This window comes from Ursus arctos, unplaced genomic scaffold (genome assembly GCF_023065955.2).
Source record: "Ursus arctos isolate Adak ecotype North America unplaced genomic scaffold, UrsArc2.0 scaffold_20, whole genome shotgun sequence".
Taxonomy (NCBI): Eukaryota; Metazoa; Chordata; class Mammalia; order Carnivora; family Ursidae; genus Ursus; species Ursus arctos.
Window position 1 is genome coordinate 49153104 of NW_026622875.1, and position 16962 is coordinate 49170065.

The 16962-nt window shown below is 44.2% G+C and overlaps 1 protein-coding gene across 5 annotated transcripts in view; it reads right to left on the reverse strand.

The window, feature by feature from the left end:
* MYRIP (myosin VIIA and Rab interacting protein) overlaps positions 1 to 14100 on the reverse strand; it is a 355695-nt gene extending 341595 nt beyond the window's left edge. For 2 of the 5 annotated variants that reach the window (XM_048216130.2, XM_026496775.4), the window contains exon 1: positions 13824 to 14094. The gene's annotated coding sequence lies outside the window, so the exon portion shown is untranslated. Of the gene's footprint in view, positions 1 to 13451; positions 13612 to 13823 lie in introns of those variants that run through there. The other 3 variants (XM_057315911.1, XM_026496774.4, XM_048216129.2) reach the window with 3 other exon arrangements.
* Between the last annotated feature and the right edge of the window lie 2862 nt (positions 14101 to 16962).

Genomic DNA, 16962 nt, shown 5'->3' on the forward strand with positions numbered 1-16962 from the left:
GGGAGACAAACCATAAGACAAACCTTAATCATAGGAAACAAATTGAGGGCTGCTGGAGTGGGTGGGGGTGGGTGGATCTGGGTGATGGACATTAAGGAGGGCACATCACATAATGAGCACAGGTGTTATATAAGACTGATGAATCACTGAACTCTACCCCTGATACTAATAATACACTATATGTTAATTAATTGAATTGAAATTAAGAAATGAAAAAAAAAAAAAGAATGGGTTTGGGGAGATCAGGGGTTCAACTTTCAGAGTTGATTTGGAGATGAGTATTGCACATCCAGGAGATGTCAAGTAGGTTATTCAAGGAGTTTGAGAGAGAGGTCCAGTCTGGAGATAAAGGTTTTAGATCACCGGCATAGATGGTATTTAAAACCATGAAACAAGACCATGGTGAGATCTGAGGGAGGGAATATAAATGAAAAGCAAAGGGGATCAAAGACTCAGCCATGGGGCACGCCAACATCCAGAGGACAAGCAAAAGACAAAGAAGCAGCTAGAGAGAAGAGAAAGAACTACCAAGGACGTAGAAGGAATTTACAAATGTATCTTCCAGACCTAGGGAAGAAAGTGTATCAAGGAAGATGGGCTGACTGGCTGAGTCGAATGGTGCTAGGGGGAGCAAGAAGGATGAGGATGAGAATAGCCCTTATGTTCAGTAAAATGGAGTCATTAGTCATTGAGCAGTTGCTGGTGAAGTTGATGAAACTGAGCTGGCAATCTGCAGGGGTGGGTTAACAGAGAATGGGAGGAGAGAATCTGCAGACAGTGAGTCTAGACAACTCTCTTTAGCAGTTTTTATGTATAGGTAGGCAGAGAAACGGAGCCATAGCTAGAGGTTGAGGTGAGTTACAGAGGGAGTGTTTTCTAAGAAAAGAGAAATAATATGTTTGTAAGCCAATAAGAATTACCTGATAGGGAGAGAAAACTGGGGATATAGAAGGAGAATCATTGGAGTGATATCCTTGAGTATTCAAGGTAAGTGAGGTGGGCTGCAGGGCCAGGGAGTAGAGGGTCTGACTTTAGATCCAAGCACAGATATTTCATGGTTAGTGCCAGAACGCAAGGCAGATTATGTGGCTACAGATGAAAGCAGGTGGGGGGATGGTAGAGCGAATCTGTGGGAGTCCCCCCCCCTCCCACCATGGCTCCAGCTTTCTCAATAAGAGTGGCAGCAGGGACACTGTAAGAATGAGGACAGACAGAAGGTGTGCACATCTGAGGCAATGTGGGAATGTGAGACAATCAATGAAAAGAATGGGAGAGGGCCAGGCCCAGGGAAATATCAGACAGCACTAAGGATCCACCTGATGTTCATGGCCATACAAGGCCAGTCAACGGCTTGTGAGTGTTCCTTTAGCCACATTCTCCAGCACAGATACAGGCAGGAAGACACAGAGATGGGGACTGAACACTTGGTGCTTCTGCTGAGTGAGAAGGATGCTGTCTGTGATGGGTACATGAACTGAGGGTATACTCCAAGTACTGATTATAAGGCACACCATGAAATACAGGCTAGAAAATGTAGAACGAGAGGACCTCAAGGGTCTGGGGTCATGGACTGAAAGGAGACTGAGGGCCTGTTGGAATTGGAGGAAGAGACGGAAAGAGTTGGAAGATGGAAGTGGGTTCTCTGAACACATGATGCATGAAACATTATGAAGGGCTGGCCATTACTGGGATTGAGAGTGTCCATCTACAACTATGGAAGTCAGTGGCAGGGTGGGGTAGAAGACAGAAAATTGGAGCAAAGCAGGTCAAGGACCCGAGAGGCCCGCCATGTTAGAAGGATCCTCTCCCTGCATATTGAAGTGCCAGGACTAAGGCAGGAGCAGTACTGCAGGGAGTGGTGCAGAATCTGGAGCTGAAGTCATCAGGAACTGAGGGGGAATGGCACTGGAGCCCGGGAGACTGACAAACAGGGGTGAACAGCAGGATGGGATGAGTCCTGGTCCATTCAAGGCAAAGGCAGGGAGGGACCCAAGTGACAAGGGACAAGAGGGAGGGGTGTCTCAAGTTTCCTCTTGACCAGGTCAATGCAGAGCAGAAGGCCAGAGTAGACACAATCTTTAACCAGTGTGAGGGGCCCCTTTCAGCCTTTATTGAGGAGGGGAACAGGGCACCCCATGGTTCCTACTGGAGAAGAGGATGCTAGAAGAAGCCCAGTGTTACTCAGGCTCACAAACACCTGTTGTCCTTTATGATACACATGGGTAGCGCATCTGGGGAGAGGCAGCCTGAGTTCCAGAGCGTGGCCGCCAGCCTGGCCTCTTGTTTGTTCTTATTAACAAAGAACCAAGAACTAGACTGCCAGATCAGTCTTCTCCAGTTGCTAAATTCCTGTTAATCATGAAATTATTATATATAAGACATTAAATAAGTATGCTTAATATGGTTAAGGAAATAAGAGTTTATCAAAGTGTAACTACAAACAAGAAACTATAAAAATTACCACATTTATTTGAAAAAGTTAATGGAAACTCAGTGGACATATTAGAAAAACAAAACAGACAAAGCAGAGAAGATAAGTGGTAAATTGGTAAACAGAGCTGAAATAATAACCCAAAGGAAGTAAAATAAGAAAGGAATTTAAAGAACACAGATAATATAGGAAGGAGGTCTAGCATGTATCTGATCAAAGTTTCAGGAGGAAATAATAGAGAATGGGGAGAAGAAATATTCAAAGAAATAATGGCAGAGAATTTTCCAGAATACTGATTGGAAAGCAATCCTCACATTTAAAAAGTCCAGGGACTCCTGAGTTGGATAATTAAAAAGAAGCCCTTACCACAACACTGTAGTGAAACTCTGAACAACACAACAGAAGGAACTAAAATCAGCCAGGAAGAAAAGACAGATTACTACAAAAGAACAACAATCAGATTGTTAGCTGAATTCTTAGAATGCAACAATAGAATATGGAAAACAGTGGAATAATATTGTCAACAAATTGCATACTATGTGGGAAAAAAATAATAAAAAAGAGTTAAAGTCTGACTAAAACACCAGACAACACTAACATATAAGTTGGGCAGGAGGGTGATCAGAGTTATGAAGTCCTTGAATTGCTCAGGAGGACAGAAATTACTCTGACTCAGTCTGGATTTTGTTAAAGTAAACATGTATGCTAAACTTACCGTATTGTAAACACTAGAAAATAGAAATCGAGTGTAAAGTTTTAAATAAGTGAGGGAAGAAAATGTAATGTGGAACAGGACAGAGGATCTAAATTACACAAAAAGCCACCAGATAGAGTAACCAAGTATATAAAAGGTGAGACAAAGTAAAATGGTAAAATAGATCCAAATATATTAACAGTAGCACTGTAAATGAACATAACTTTCACATTAAAACATATAGGTTTTAAAAAAGCAACTTTATGCTCTTTAAAACAGTTTCACAAGTGAAATAAAAATATACGGAACTGCTGACAGTGCGGAGCCTTGGTGGCTCAGCCGTTAAGCGTCTGCCTTCAGCTCAGGTCATGATCCCAGGGTCCTGGAATCGAGCCCCGCATCAGGCTGCCTGCGCAGAGGGGAGACTGCTTCTCCCTCTCCCTCTGCCTGCCACTCCCCCTGCTTGTGCTCTCACAGTCTTTCTGTAAAATAAATAAAATATTTTAAAAAAAAGAACTGTTGACAGTGAAAGTACAAGAAAATGATAAGACAGGCAAATGCTAAGGAAAAGAAAACTAGCATAGTTCTATTAAAACAGACTTGGGGCACCTGGGTAGCTCAGTTGGTTAAGCTATGGACTCTTGATTTTGGCTCAGGTCATGATCTCAGGGTTTTGAGACCAACCCTGCCACAGGTTCCCTGCTTAGCAGAGAGTCTGCTTGAGAGTCTCTCTCTCCCTCTGCCCCTCCCTCCCCAAATAAATAATCTTTTTTTTAAATAAAAAATAAATAAAACAGACTTAAAAACAAGGAGCATTACTGGACATTAACAGGGTTGTTTCATAATGATATATATATATACCGAGTTGACCCAAAATGCACCTAATAACATATTGCTTCAAAATAAACAAAGCAGGCTGCCTGGGTGGCTCAGTTGGTTAAGCGTCTGCCTTTGGTTCAGGTCATGATCCCAGACTCCTGGGATGGAGTCCCACATCAGGCTCTCTGCTCAGCTGGGAGTCTGCTTCTCTGCCCCTCCCCTGCCTCCTGAGCGTGCGCTCTCTCTTTCTCTCACTCTCTCTCTCCATCAAATAAATAAATTCTTAAAATCTTAAAAAAATATACAAAGCAAAAATTGAAAAAAGCCCAAGATCAAACTGACAAATTCACATCTATAAATTCCTCCCTCAATAACTGATTAAGCTGCAAAAAAAAAATGAGTAAAGATGTAAGATCTGAATAACATAATTAACTAGCTTAAGCTAATGAACATATGTTGATCATTGCAATCAATTATTTTCAAGAACACATGGAAATCTGCAAAAACTATGTACCAGGCCATAAAACAAATCCCAACAAATTTCGAAGAACTGGAATCATGTAGACCACATTCTTTAATCACTATATATTAAAATAGAAAAAACGATGGCTAAAAACTCTGAAAATTTTAAAAATAAAACAAAAGCACACAAAGAACTCATTAAGTCAAAGAAAAAAACCATAACAAAAATGTTAAAGACTTACATGTGAACAATAAAAACACTACGAATCAAAACCGTGGAAGACAAATACTGCTAAAGCAATACCTGAGGCAAATTTATTGGGCTAAATGCATATCTAAGTAAGAAGAAAGGCTGGAAGTTAATGAGTTAACCTTGGAAATTTAAGAGATGAGGAAAAGAATGAAGTCAAAGAAACTAGAAGGAAGGAAATAATAAGGATGAGAACAGAGTTTAATAAAATAAAAAATAATTGTACAATAGAGAAAAGAAAGCCAAAAGTTGGTTCTCTGAAAGTCTGAAAATAATCTGTACCTCTGGCAAAACTGATGAGGAGAAAAAGAGGGATGGGACTCATCTGGGTTGGCAGGAAATGCTGGCCACTGATACAGGCTTTCTTATCCCACTGTGACCTAGAAGGAACTTGGGTTTTGTGCCGAACCAAGGGCTCTCGCCCTCCTGAGAAGTGGTCTTGACTGAACACCCACAGCACATCTCCGTGTCTCCAATGCACCCCCACTGGATCTCACTTCTTCCTTTTGGGGAAGCAATTTTAACTATCTCCCCCATTTGCCAAAAATGGCATTAGGTTTTTTGGTTTGTTTGTTTCTCATTTTCTTCACTGTTTTTGGATCATTTAAAGAAAAGAGAAGGAGGGAAATAACAGCATTGTATTGCCATCTACCACCAGCAGCAGTCTGAAGGGAAGGCAACTGAGGCAAAAAATGGGGGTAGCATTGAGGCAGTGGGAAGGAAGCATGAGGTATCTGGAAGTTGTGGGAGGAAAGATTCAGAACTGGGAGCACAAAGGGAGTCTTAGGAGATCTCCGCAGCAGTCAGGCACCGGACTGCAACATCTGCAGTCCTGGGGAAGGCACCTGACATTTACTGGACCGCGAAGCTGAAAAACCAACTGGTAGATTTCTAGAAGACTAAACAAGGATTCAATTAAAATAGCATTTCTTAAAATTTTTTCTTCTAATTAGCCATAAAAGAAAGAAATTAATCTTGAATACTCTGGTTACATGTCATTCTAGTAAATCAAAGTCCCTAATAATCTATAAACTGCTTTGCAAAAAAAGCAAAACAGCCAAACCACATTTATATAACAGGAACACAAAACAGCACCTGCCACATCTTCTGAGTCTGGAGCTACACAGATAAAGTGAAATGACGCTTGAGACAATGGTCTTCAAGAGAAGGTTAGGAAGAGGTTTGCGGCTAGAAGGACTGCTTCTCCAGATTGGGGAATCTTCAGAGAAAACAGTGTAAAGAGACGGGTTATTTTCCTTTTCTTCAGTGTAGATATCACTTCCTGTATTGTAGCTATCTAGGCTTCCAAGCCTAGAAAGTGACCCTGCACACTTTGACACAGTTACATTTTATACCAAAAAGGACCATATAGGATGACACGGTCATCTGAGTGACGAGTCAGTGTCAAAACATTATTTGGGGACCTTGGCAAATAGCCACATCAGATCCTGGGCCACGGGCACCTCTGTCTTCCAGGCACCCACCCTTCTTTGCATGTCTTGTTTTTTTTTCTCAAGTGTCTGCTCAGTGAGATTACATTGTCAGCCCACAGAATGGATTTGTACATCCCAGCTGCAGATCGCGTGTCTGTCGTATCTGTGGCATTATGCTGTAAATCACAGCCACAAAAGAACTTTCTACAGAGTGTTTTTCTTTCCCCAGCTGATGATATATAAATATATGCAAAAAATTTAACTCATAATTACTTACAGAAGGTAATGGGGGAATATAACACATGGTTGAATACCAAACCAAAAACAGTTCCAGACAGCATTTAGGCAGTTTCATAAAGCTGTTTTTATGCTCCTGACACAAATGCAAACCTGATTTTCAGAGTATACTTGAAGTGGGCCAGATTTTTCTCAGTAAAGTTTCCAGCCTGTCCCCAACCAAGTTCATCGTTCAGGCTTTTCCCCACTAACCTTCTAGCGGTTTCATGCTGTTGTGTCTTACTATCACTAGCAGCTGATCGCATAAACTCTTTGGCATTAGGTATTAATGGCACAATATTATTTTAGAGTTATTCCCCAGCCTTTTAAATTTTACAAGATAAGGTGATGAAAAGGAACAGCGTCCAATGGTGGAAACCACACCCTGGGATGGGGAGGGACAGTGCTGGGCAGAAGTGCTTTTCCTGTTCTCTTCGCTAGGGGCCCATCTCCTTTTTCAGGCTATCCTGAAAAAGCACTACTAAACTGATTACCTTTTACTTAAATTCTTACCAATTCTCCTAAGCTAAGGAAATATTTATATGATGTTTACGATTTATACTTATATAGAATCGTTTCTAATGATGTAAGTTTCAAAATGAAAAGGTCAAAAACCTCCGAGTTTTCTCAATGGACTTTAGGATATCGATGTACACACAAACATACATACATTTATACTTTTTCCTTTAACACCTTTGTTCCTCCTTCTCTAATATTATTGTTTCCTTACTGTGACAAATGCTATCTGTACGCACTGCCACAGAAGTTTAAATGACCATGACCACTTTGGGGAGCAACTTGGAACAGGGTGGTCAAGCTGTAAGTGTGCATAAAATATGATCACGCAATCCCACTTCCGGGCATATATCCTCAAGATTTTCTTTACCATGTGCATAAACACATTTCAAAGATGTTTATCGTATGCATAGATGTAATAGTCAAAAAAATAGAGAAATAATCTAAAATCCATCATGGAGGAACAATCTTTTAAAATACGGTATTTTCATATGGTGGAATGATATTTAATATTAAAATATGAACATGATTTGTATAAAACAATCTGTTCTCTCAAAAACACCAAGTGATAATACAAGTTTCTTTTACAGAAAGTAAAAGAGGGGCACCTGGGTGGCTCAATCGCTTAGGCTTCTGCCTTTGGCTCAGTCATGATCTCAGGGTCCTGGGATTGAGCCCTGCATCAGGCTCCCTGTTCAGCAGGGAGCCGGCTTCCCCTCTCTCTCTGCCCCACCCCTGCTTATGCTCCCTCTCTCTCTGTTTCTCTCAAATAGGTAAATAAAATCTTCAAGCAGAAAAGAAAAGAAAAGAAAAGAAAAGAAAAGAGAAAGAAAGAAAGAAAGAAAGAAAGAAAGAAAGAAAGAAAGAAAGAAAAAAGAAAAACAACCCTCACGGAAAACTTTTTAGTGAAGTCTGCTATGAAGAACCAATAAACATGAAGATATGTTCTGCCTTGTTAGAAATAAGCAAAATTTTAAAAAAGAGTCTTTGTGCAACTGGAAATGATGATGAATAATCGTATTTATTGCTGGCAAGGCATGCAGATCTGGCACACTCATACATGACTAATAGCAAAATAAATTTATAAACTTTCCTGGAGCATTATTTGGCAATATGTATCAAAAATTAAAGGAAAAGTAAACAACTTTCAACAGAGTAATTCATCCTAAGGAAACAAAAATGTAGAGAAGAATGAAGTTACAATAAAGACTGCAGAGTGCTTTATGTTTTACAGAATGATTTTGTTGAATAAATTATGGTACCTAAATGAAATGAGTTATTAGGAGGATAAAAATAATGTCACAGAAGAATAATCACTGACTTTAACATTACTTGTATGTTGTTGAGTTTAAAAAATGATCTTTATAGGTGTTTTAAGAATCACATTCAAATGGTCCTTATTATTCAAGGTATCTGGCACCAGGGAAGTGTCACTTAAAGTGAATCCACTTCAAATGGAGATCAAGATTTCACAGTAAATAATGGAAAATTTAAAGTTTTGATTAGCACTATATTTGAAGAAAAGAAAATGTGTTTTATTTGATATTTTACCAAATTTTGATAACAGTATTTTTCATGAAAAGGGATATTTTGGAAAGATCTTAAAATTCATGTCGAAGTCTAAGGGGTCAAGGATAACCAAGACAATTGTGAAGAAAAAGGCTAAGAAGAAAAGAATTATTATAAAGCTTTAATAATTCAATGAAATGGTATTAGCTCAGGAATCACAAAGAGATGAACAGAACAGAGCAGAGTTCAGAAACAGATCCAAAAAAAATAACAGAAACTGGTATATGACAGAGATGGCAAAAAATTAAGTAAGAAAATAGGTAAGTATTCATTAAATGATAATGGAAGAAGAGGTTTTCAGTATGGAAAACAATCAGATCCCTGCCTCACACACACAACACAGAAATATAAATTTCAGATGAGTTCAAAGATTTGAAAGTTTTATGTAGTAAAAAAAATCACATTGTACAGAAAAGAAACTTTGAAAACCAAAATATATTTTTTTTAACCATCTGTAAGGGTGGGGTGCCTGGCTGGCTCAGTCGCTAGAACATGTGACTTTTGATTTTGGGTTGTGAGTTCAAGCTCCACAATGGGTATAGAGATTGCTTAAAAATAAAATCTTTAGGGGCGCCTGGGTGGCACAGCGGTTAAGCGTCTGCCTTCGGCTCAGGGCGTGATCCCGGCGTTATTGGATCGAGCCCCACATCAGGCTCCTCTGCTGGGAGCCTGCTTCTTCCTCTCCTACTCCCCCTGCTTGTGTTCCCTCTCTCGCTGGCTGTCTCTATCTCTGTCAAATAAATAAATAAAATCTTTTTTAAAAAAAAATAAATAAATAAAATAAAATCTTTAAAAAACAAACAAACAAAAAACCTCTACAGGAAATGCAAAGTAAAAGAGCAGTAAAACACATTCCATGCTTATTAGGTGAATCAAAATTAAAACAACTGATGGCACAAAGATATGTGGATACAAGCAACTCCAATACAGTGCAAGTAGGAGTATATAAAGTGGCCCAACCTCTACAGACGGCAATTTGCAAAACCCAGTAACAGATAGATGTTGATGTAAGCATATCCTCCTACCCAGTTATTCAACTCCTGGGGACATAAATCCTAGACACACATACATTTGTACTAGACTTTATCAAGGATATTCCCTGCAACATCTTTCATAATGGCAAAAGGTAAAAACATCCTTTTGTCCATCAATGAGCAATATTTAAACTCTGGTATACCAAACAAGGAAATAATATGTTAAAGTGTATCAACTAAACTTATAATTATCAACAAATGTTATCAACATATGTTTAAAAAAACAATATTGGTGAAAAAAAAGCAAATTACAAAAACAAATAACAGACCTCCATTTACATAAAATTTTAAACATAAAATCAGACTACACAAGCCAGTAGGCGCACACTCAGTCCCAATGTTGCAGGTTGCATAGACTCAACCCCAAGCTAGCATTCTTCATGGTCTGGATTTTCCTTTTGCTCAGCCGGGAAGTTTCTACTTGAAGGCAACCCTATACTTAGCCTTAAGTACCTACTACATGGAAGGCGCTCTACCAGGTGCCAGGCAAGACGGAAGAAGAATTGTGCGAGGCTCCTCTCACCCCGCGCAAGGGCGCGCAACTCAGCTGGGGAAGTCATCTGCGAGACTTGGCTCTCAGTCCATGCTCTGGCTCACACAATGGGGAACTCAGAAAGAGTGCTTCCAGGCCCAGTTCCTCCATCTAGAAAATGAGAGAGCCATCCTCCTCGACTGTGATGAGGATTGACTGAAATATATATATATATATATATATATATATATATATATATATATATATATAATATAAATATAAAATATTCAGCACTCTTAGCAACCACAGGCATGGCAGCGAGCGTAAAAATACAATCTTCGAAGCAGCACCGCGGTCACACCGACGGTAAAAAGAAAAGGCACTGGATGAGTCTGCTTGGCCCTCTTCACAGCTGGATACACAGCCCCCACCCTGGGGTCCCCCCTCAGGACTTGGTCCCCGCCCTGTGGAACACAGAGGGCACTTCATCGGGCAGCAGTTTGGCTACACTCGTGCCTATTTCTTCTTCCGAGTTCACCCACGGACACTGCTCTGTAAAAATAGCCACCTGCCTCAGGAAAGAGAACTTCTCTCACACCTTTGCGGGAATTCTGGGGTGAAATGAGACCAAGATAAGCACAACACACCTGAGCTAGCTTCTCAGTTGACCCTCTTTAAAATTCCAAGGACATGCCACAGTTCCATACTACCAAAGAGAGGGCAACCGCGTCTCAGCTCCACCTCTCCTGCATACATGTGCCTCCAACCCATAAGCCACACTCCTGAAAAGCTGGGACAGGGTTCCCATGGACTTAGCGTAGCAGGTACCGGAGGGGAGGCCTCCTTGCCAAACACTGGAAAAACCACAGTGTTTGGAAATCATTTCTGGAGATGCTGAACTGCTGGATTTTATTCCTGGGACTCCTTCCTGGGGGCTTGGGAAAGAATGCTGGGTATTGCGGTTCTCCAGCCAACGTGGCGCCACCATGTGGCAACAGCACAAACAGCTTGTAAGTCACTCAGCCTTGACGTTCTGTGATCCCCTACCAATTTTTATTTTTGGGAAATTCAAACATTCCCATTTTTATGTTTCAAATGAGAATTCATTCATATTTTTAATTTATATTTTATCATGACACTATTTCAGGCTTGCATTTTTCAAATACACTCTGAATAAACTGGCTTCAATGTATCACTATCAGCCTGTTGTGTCTGGGGTCTGGCTTGTTTCACCGCCCAAGAACCAACTGGGGGGAGGGGAGGAGATAACCAGTTGAGACTCCACCCAGATCCTAACGCCAAATTCTCCCCTCTAGATTTGTGGACTGGCTTAGGTATAATACCTTTGGTTTGCATACATTAAAAGAGGAGGTAGAAAATTATCAAGCAGTTTCATTTTAGCTTTGAAACTAAACTGGTGAAATAAATAATAATAGGAATAAAACTCACCTGACAAAACGAAGCAGGATGATGGTTACCCTTGGGGGACAGTACCTACAGAGGACACGGGGAGACTGGGAATATTCTAGGTCTTAATCTGGGCACTGGTTACACAGGGATGTTCAGTTTGTGAAAATCCAGAGTGTACACTTCAGATCTTTGCCACTTTCTGTGATTATGTCATAGGTTAATATAATATTAAAGTCACTAAGTTCTGACCAGTCTTCCCTCTTTAACTTGCATTTGGGACAAAAGGCTGTGCAGACACAATATGAACCAAGAACAGGGGATGCCCTTTTCTCTCTGAGGTATTTCAGTCTGTGCCAATTGATTTCTCCAAAGGCCAAGGCCACAGATGAGCTCTCCTTCTGCCCCTCTGGGCAGGCAGGAAGGAGACAGGACACAATCTATACCACTATTAGTTTACATTGCTGGGCCTGGCTAACACTTCACTTTTCCAAAAATGAGCCGACTCTGGAGCAGACAACTGCCCCTCCCCTTCCACAAGAAACCAAGGCCACAAAGAGATACACAGGTCTCCAAAGAGACACTTCAGCTCCACAGAGACAACCAACTGCCCTGCCCCCGACACACACACACACACACACACACACACACACACACACAGTGTCTCACCACCAGGAGAGACAGCCCTAACCCCACAGAGACAGCTAGCTTCCAGCCCACACACCACAGATGGGGCAGGGCTCATTGTGAGCCCTGTCCATTGTGGCTACCCATGGACAGGTAAGGAACAGTAACTGGAAGATGAAATGTAGTATTCTCAAAGTCTTACCAAACTAAATTTCTCTGGAAAGACTTTTAGATCTAATAAGTTCCCAGAGAATGCTGTAAAAAAATTCTTGAAATCACCTCCACTTCTACCCACAGCTCAGATCATCTGGAACCATCCTTCTACTTTCTACCTCTACCATGTCCCCTGAACCCTAACTGCCTTGGGAAGACTAAACAACAGGGATTATTCTGCTTTATAGATTTAAAAAAAAAAAATTGAGGCTCAGGGGCACCTGGCTGGCTCAGTCCAGTAGAGCACTGGACTCTTGATCTTGGGGTCCTGAGTTCAAGCCCCACGTTGGGCATAGAGATTACTTATTAAAAAAAAAAAGTGAGGTTCAAAGATGTTTGTCAGACATCACAAAACTATCCAAGTAGCCATCTGATCACCGAGTTAGGGCAACGTAGCCTGAGTTGGAGGGACAGAGTAAGAATGTCAAAAGAGGAGGGGTGACTTTGTCCCCAGCCCAAAGCTCTGAGAACCACCCACAGCCCCACAGGAGCCGCCTCAAAGGAGCTGGAGTAAACTATCCACATCCAGCAACAGTTACACATTTTGCAACTGGACTCCACCCTCCCCAGGGAAAGTGTAACAAACCCAGATCAGGCGGCAGAGAGTAGGGGGACAGGAATGAAGCCAGACTCAAGGCATTTGCTTAGAGCGGATGAGAGCCAATGTTGGCTAAGCCAACAGCAGAGCGTACCAGCTTCTCTTACGAAGTCCCTGGGCCCGAACTGGTGTGTACAGTCTCTCCCATACTTATCCTCGGGAATAGGGCTTGTTTGGGAGAAGGAAACGGAGCAGGGTGGATCTAAGAGCAGGCACCTAGCAAATTCCCCTATCCTGCCAAGATGTTAGCAATTAAATGACTGAGAATGGAGGGAATGCTGCAAATGCAGCAGGTCCAGGGGTCCCCGCCGCGAAAGCGCTCGGCTCCGCGCTCACCCCAAAGGTCGCCCGCGGATACCCCCCAAACCTCGGCAGGGTCCCTTGGGATCGGCTCCCGACTTCTCCAAATCCGGCGAAGTTGGAGGGAAGGAATTATGAAAAGGATACCGGGATGAAGCTGAAGTGACCATCCATCCGCAACAGCGCGCCCCTACCCAAGCAGTCCGCGGACCTGGCCAGACAAGACCCATTAGGGTTCTTACTCCGCGCACGGGCCATGACCTTGAGCGAGTCCCTGATTAGCCCCATTTTACAGAAATTAAGAGTCCGAAAAAGTCAAGTCCGCCCCGCTGCTTCTACGGGGTGCTTACCCTATGGTTCCAGGCGCCCCGCCGGTGCGCCCGCAGCGTAGTAGGTGCGCGGTGAACCGCAGCCCAGGAGCTACGTGGCCAGTGGGGAACGCCAAACGCGAGGGAAACGCAGAGGCGGGCTCCGGCCCCGGCCAAGGGAGAAAGGGGCGGTTCCGACTCTGCGACGATCCTCCAGCAAGTTCAACTGCTCCCACCCCCTTCCCCCAGCCCCTCCGCAGAGGCAGACTGGCTGTGCCCGGGGGGCCTGGTTCAGGACTCGCACGGGTGTGGGGGGACGTGAGACACCTCCACACACCCACCCACCCCCGAAGTTGCGGCAACGCAAGCTGGAGAGTGGCGCAAAGCCGCTGGAGGGGAGGGGACGTTACTCACGGGGGGTGGCCGGGCTGGAGCAGGTCCGTGGCCGGGGTCATCGATGGCGGCCGCGCTCAGGCCACCGCGCCTCAGGACGCCTGGGGCACCTGCCGCAGCAGCGGGGCGCGTGGATGAGGGAGCAGCGAGGCAGGGGCGCGGGTCGGTGGGCGCGCCGGATCTGAGCTGCAGCGCCACGGGGGCTCGGCCGCCAGAACCGCAGCCGCAGCGGGAGCCCGGGAACGGGCAGGAGGCGGGAGCGCGGTGGTGGCAGCGGCTGCGAGGGAGGCGCCCGCGCCGCAGGCAGCGGGGGCCAGCCTGGCCGCAGCCGCCGCCGACACCTGCTGGCCCGGCCGACCGCCAATCAGAGGTGCCCAGGGCTGGGGCGCGTGCGGAGGCGGGGCGGGGGCGCCAGTGGGGCTCCCGGTCGGTGAGGCGGTGCGCGCTCGCGCCTGCGCCGGGGCAGGGGGTGCCCGCCGGGCCGGTTCCTCGGAAGCTCCCCGGCGCGCGGGCGGCACGCGCCGGGAGGGGCGGGGCGCATCGGGAGGAGGCGGGGCTGGGGCTGCGCGCGCCCGGGGCGGGGACCCGCGCCCCTTTCTGGGCTCTTCCCAGCGGCGCAGTGCAGTGCAGGGGCCGCGGCCCGGGAGCCCCCAGGCGAGACCTCAAGTCACTCCTATCTTTGAAGTAAGGTTTTCCTGTCCCCTGCCCCTGAGCCCCAGAGTCCGGGACCCTCCCCGACCGCGGAGTGACGCGTCACCCGAATCCGGGGTCGGCCTGGCTTTACCAGTGCGGCCGCTTGCCCTCCGGAGTGTGGGCGCGCTCCCTCCCGAGCCTCACCAAAGCCGGTGTGGCGCTTCTCCAAAGACAGCTCTTCTTCACTTCACAGTCCCTGGGTATTTAAAGTCACCGTGATGACCCCTGCCCTGATCTGGATTCCTTTCGTTCTGTCAGGAACTGACTGTGCTAGCGACGCTCAGTCGTTCAACCCTGCCTTTGCGCTGGGCTCAGGGTCTGTCCCAGGCTACTGCGCGCCCAAACCTCCGAAGCCCCCATCGCTGCCGCACCAGCGGGTTAATGAGCCCGCGCTGCCGGAAGGACGCCGGAAGACTGCGGCAAGTGAGGGGCACGTTCGGGTCCAGGAGGTCCGGGTCCTGGAAGAACGCCTGGGAGTTGAAAGGTTGCGCTCCAGGCCAGGGCTTCATAGCGCGTTTGCATCCGTCAGGCGCTGGGCCCGGAATCTCCCTGAGACGGACTGCCACAGCCCCAACAACTGGGCTGTGAAAACACATTGTCAGTTTTAGCCGCAACATGGAAGTCACTCCATCAAAATAACGCGTTTATGGAGCTACATCGGTGATTCCTAAACCCCTGGGTGTCCTCTCGCAGGACGGTGGATTAAGAGTGTTCTCTCCGTGTAAATTCGCTCAGTAGAAATGGTTGGCTCCTTTGCTGTTCTGCCCGCAACAGCAAAAAACAAAAACCTTAAAGAAGGGAGCTTGGAAGATAAGAGAGTTGATTTCTGTGAAGATCGAGTTTCCTCTTTTAAAGGGATTTTATTATCCACAAACTGGCTAAAGTGGAAGGAAGTTTGTGTTTTGTTCCTATTTTGTTTACATTCAGTTTTATTTACCTGTACTTGATTAGCATTGGCATAGTAGAAGATTCAAGACGTGCAGATGACTACACAGCTAACAAGACTCCCTCCCATCCTTGCTACCAGCCTCTCAGTTCCTCTCCCTGGAGGCACCAACGATTGCCGTCATGTTCCCGTTTACCCTAGAGAAAATCTAATCAAACAAATTTATTTGTCCAATGTTCTTATTTTTACCTTTTGTTATACAAGATGGTAGGTCTAACTTCAGGCACAGGCCAGCAGGGTAAAGGGTTGAATGTAGAATGTGAAAGGATTACTCTCCACATGGGGCCCAGTAGTGTCAACATCAGGGCCAAGAATGGGGGCTCGGTTCAAAGGTTATTTGACATCAGGCTTTGCCAAATTGACCTAATATATAAATTTGCCTCTTTACAGATTCTCAGAATCAAGATCCTAATATCTTGCGTAAGTGATAAACATTTCAAAAGAAAAACGAATACATACAGAGGATGTTTACTGTTTTGGGCAAGGTTACAAATAAGACAGGAAGAAAGTACAGATGGAAATCCAGAGACATTATGGACAAGAAAGAGCCCCAGTTCCCTATTTGTCATCTTGTAGGGCAGAAACAGGCACAACTTCCATTCTTCACCTGAGCTATTACTGACTTTTTTTAAAAAACATTTCCCATGAAAGGTTTGGCATTTGAAGATGAGTTGGGTAACAATGAGCCTGCAAGATGACATTAAGTGCTACCCTCCTTGATTACTCCATCCTGAGCTGTCATTCAGCAAAATTTTACTGAATATCCATCTATTCTTTTACTTCTCATGACTCACAGCCATTGTTTGTTTTTCCCTTTTCTGCATGATCTTGACCACTGTAAAAGTTTTAATGGATTCTTCCTCTATCAAGAAGAGCTCATTGACTTTTGTGCACTGAGGATATGTATCTCATCTTTTAAAACATGAATCAGACAGTCCATTTCTTAGCCAGAAGATTGATGAGTTTATCCTGGCAAGAAAAGGACATGTCTCAGGAGGATTCTGAGTGGAATTAAAAGAGCATTAATCACAAAACTGGGGTGCCAGTATGACCTTACTATGTCCTGCCTTTGTGACCTTGGACAAGTTACTTAACTTTACTGAATCCTAGATTCCCTAAATATAAAATGTGGCATAATCCTGTCCACCGCCTTGCAAGATTATTAATTGATACAATGTATATGAAATTGCTTGGCACATAATGAGATTTATTATGTTAGCTATCTAAAAATGATCATTTTAGTCTGGAAAAAACTGAGTTTATAAAGGAAGTTTCTATACCATTTTGTGGCATGCACTGGCATAGAAGTGATGAAACCTTCACCTACTACTTCCCTATCAGCCAAAACATGATATCTGATTTTCTAAAAAATGTATCTCTACCTCTTCCATTTCAACTTAGTGTTTGTTATGTAATATTAGTTATTTGGGTGTATCTCCAGTCTCCCCAATTAGACTGGAAATGCCTTGAAGTTGGAACCATGTGGCATCTTTGATTCCCATGGGCCCCTCGAACATTATC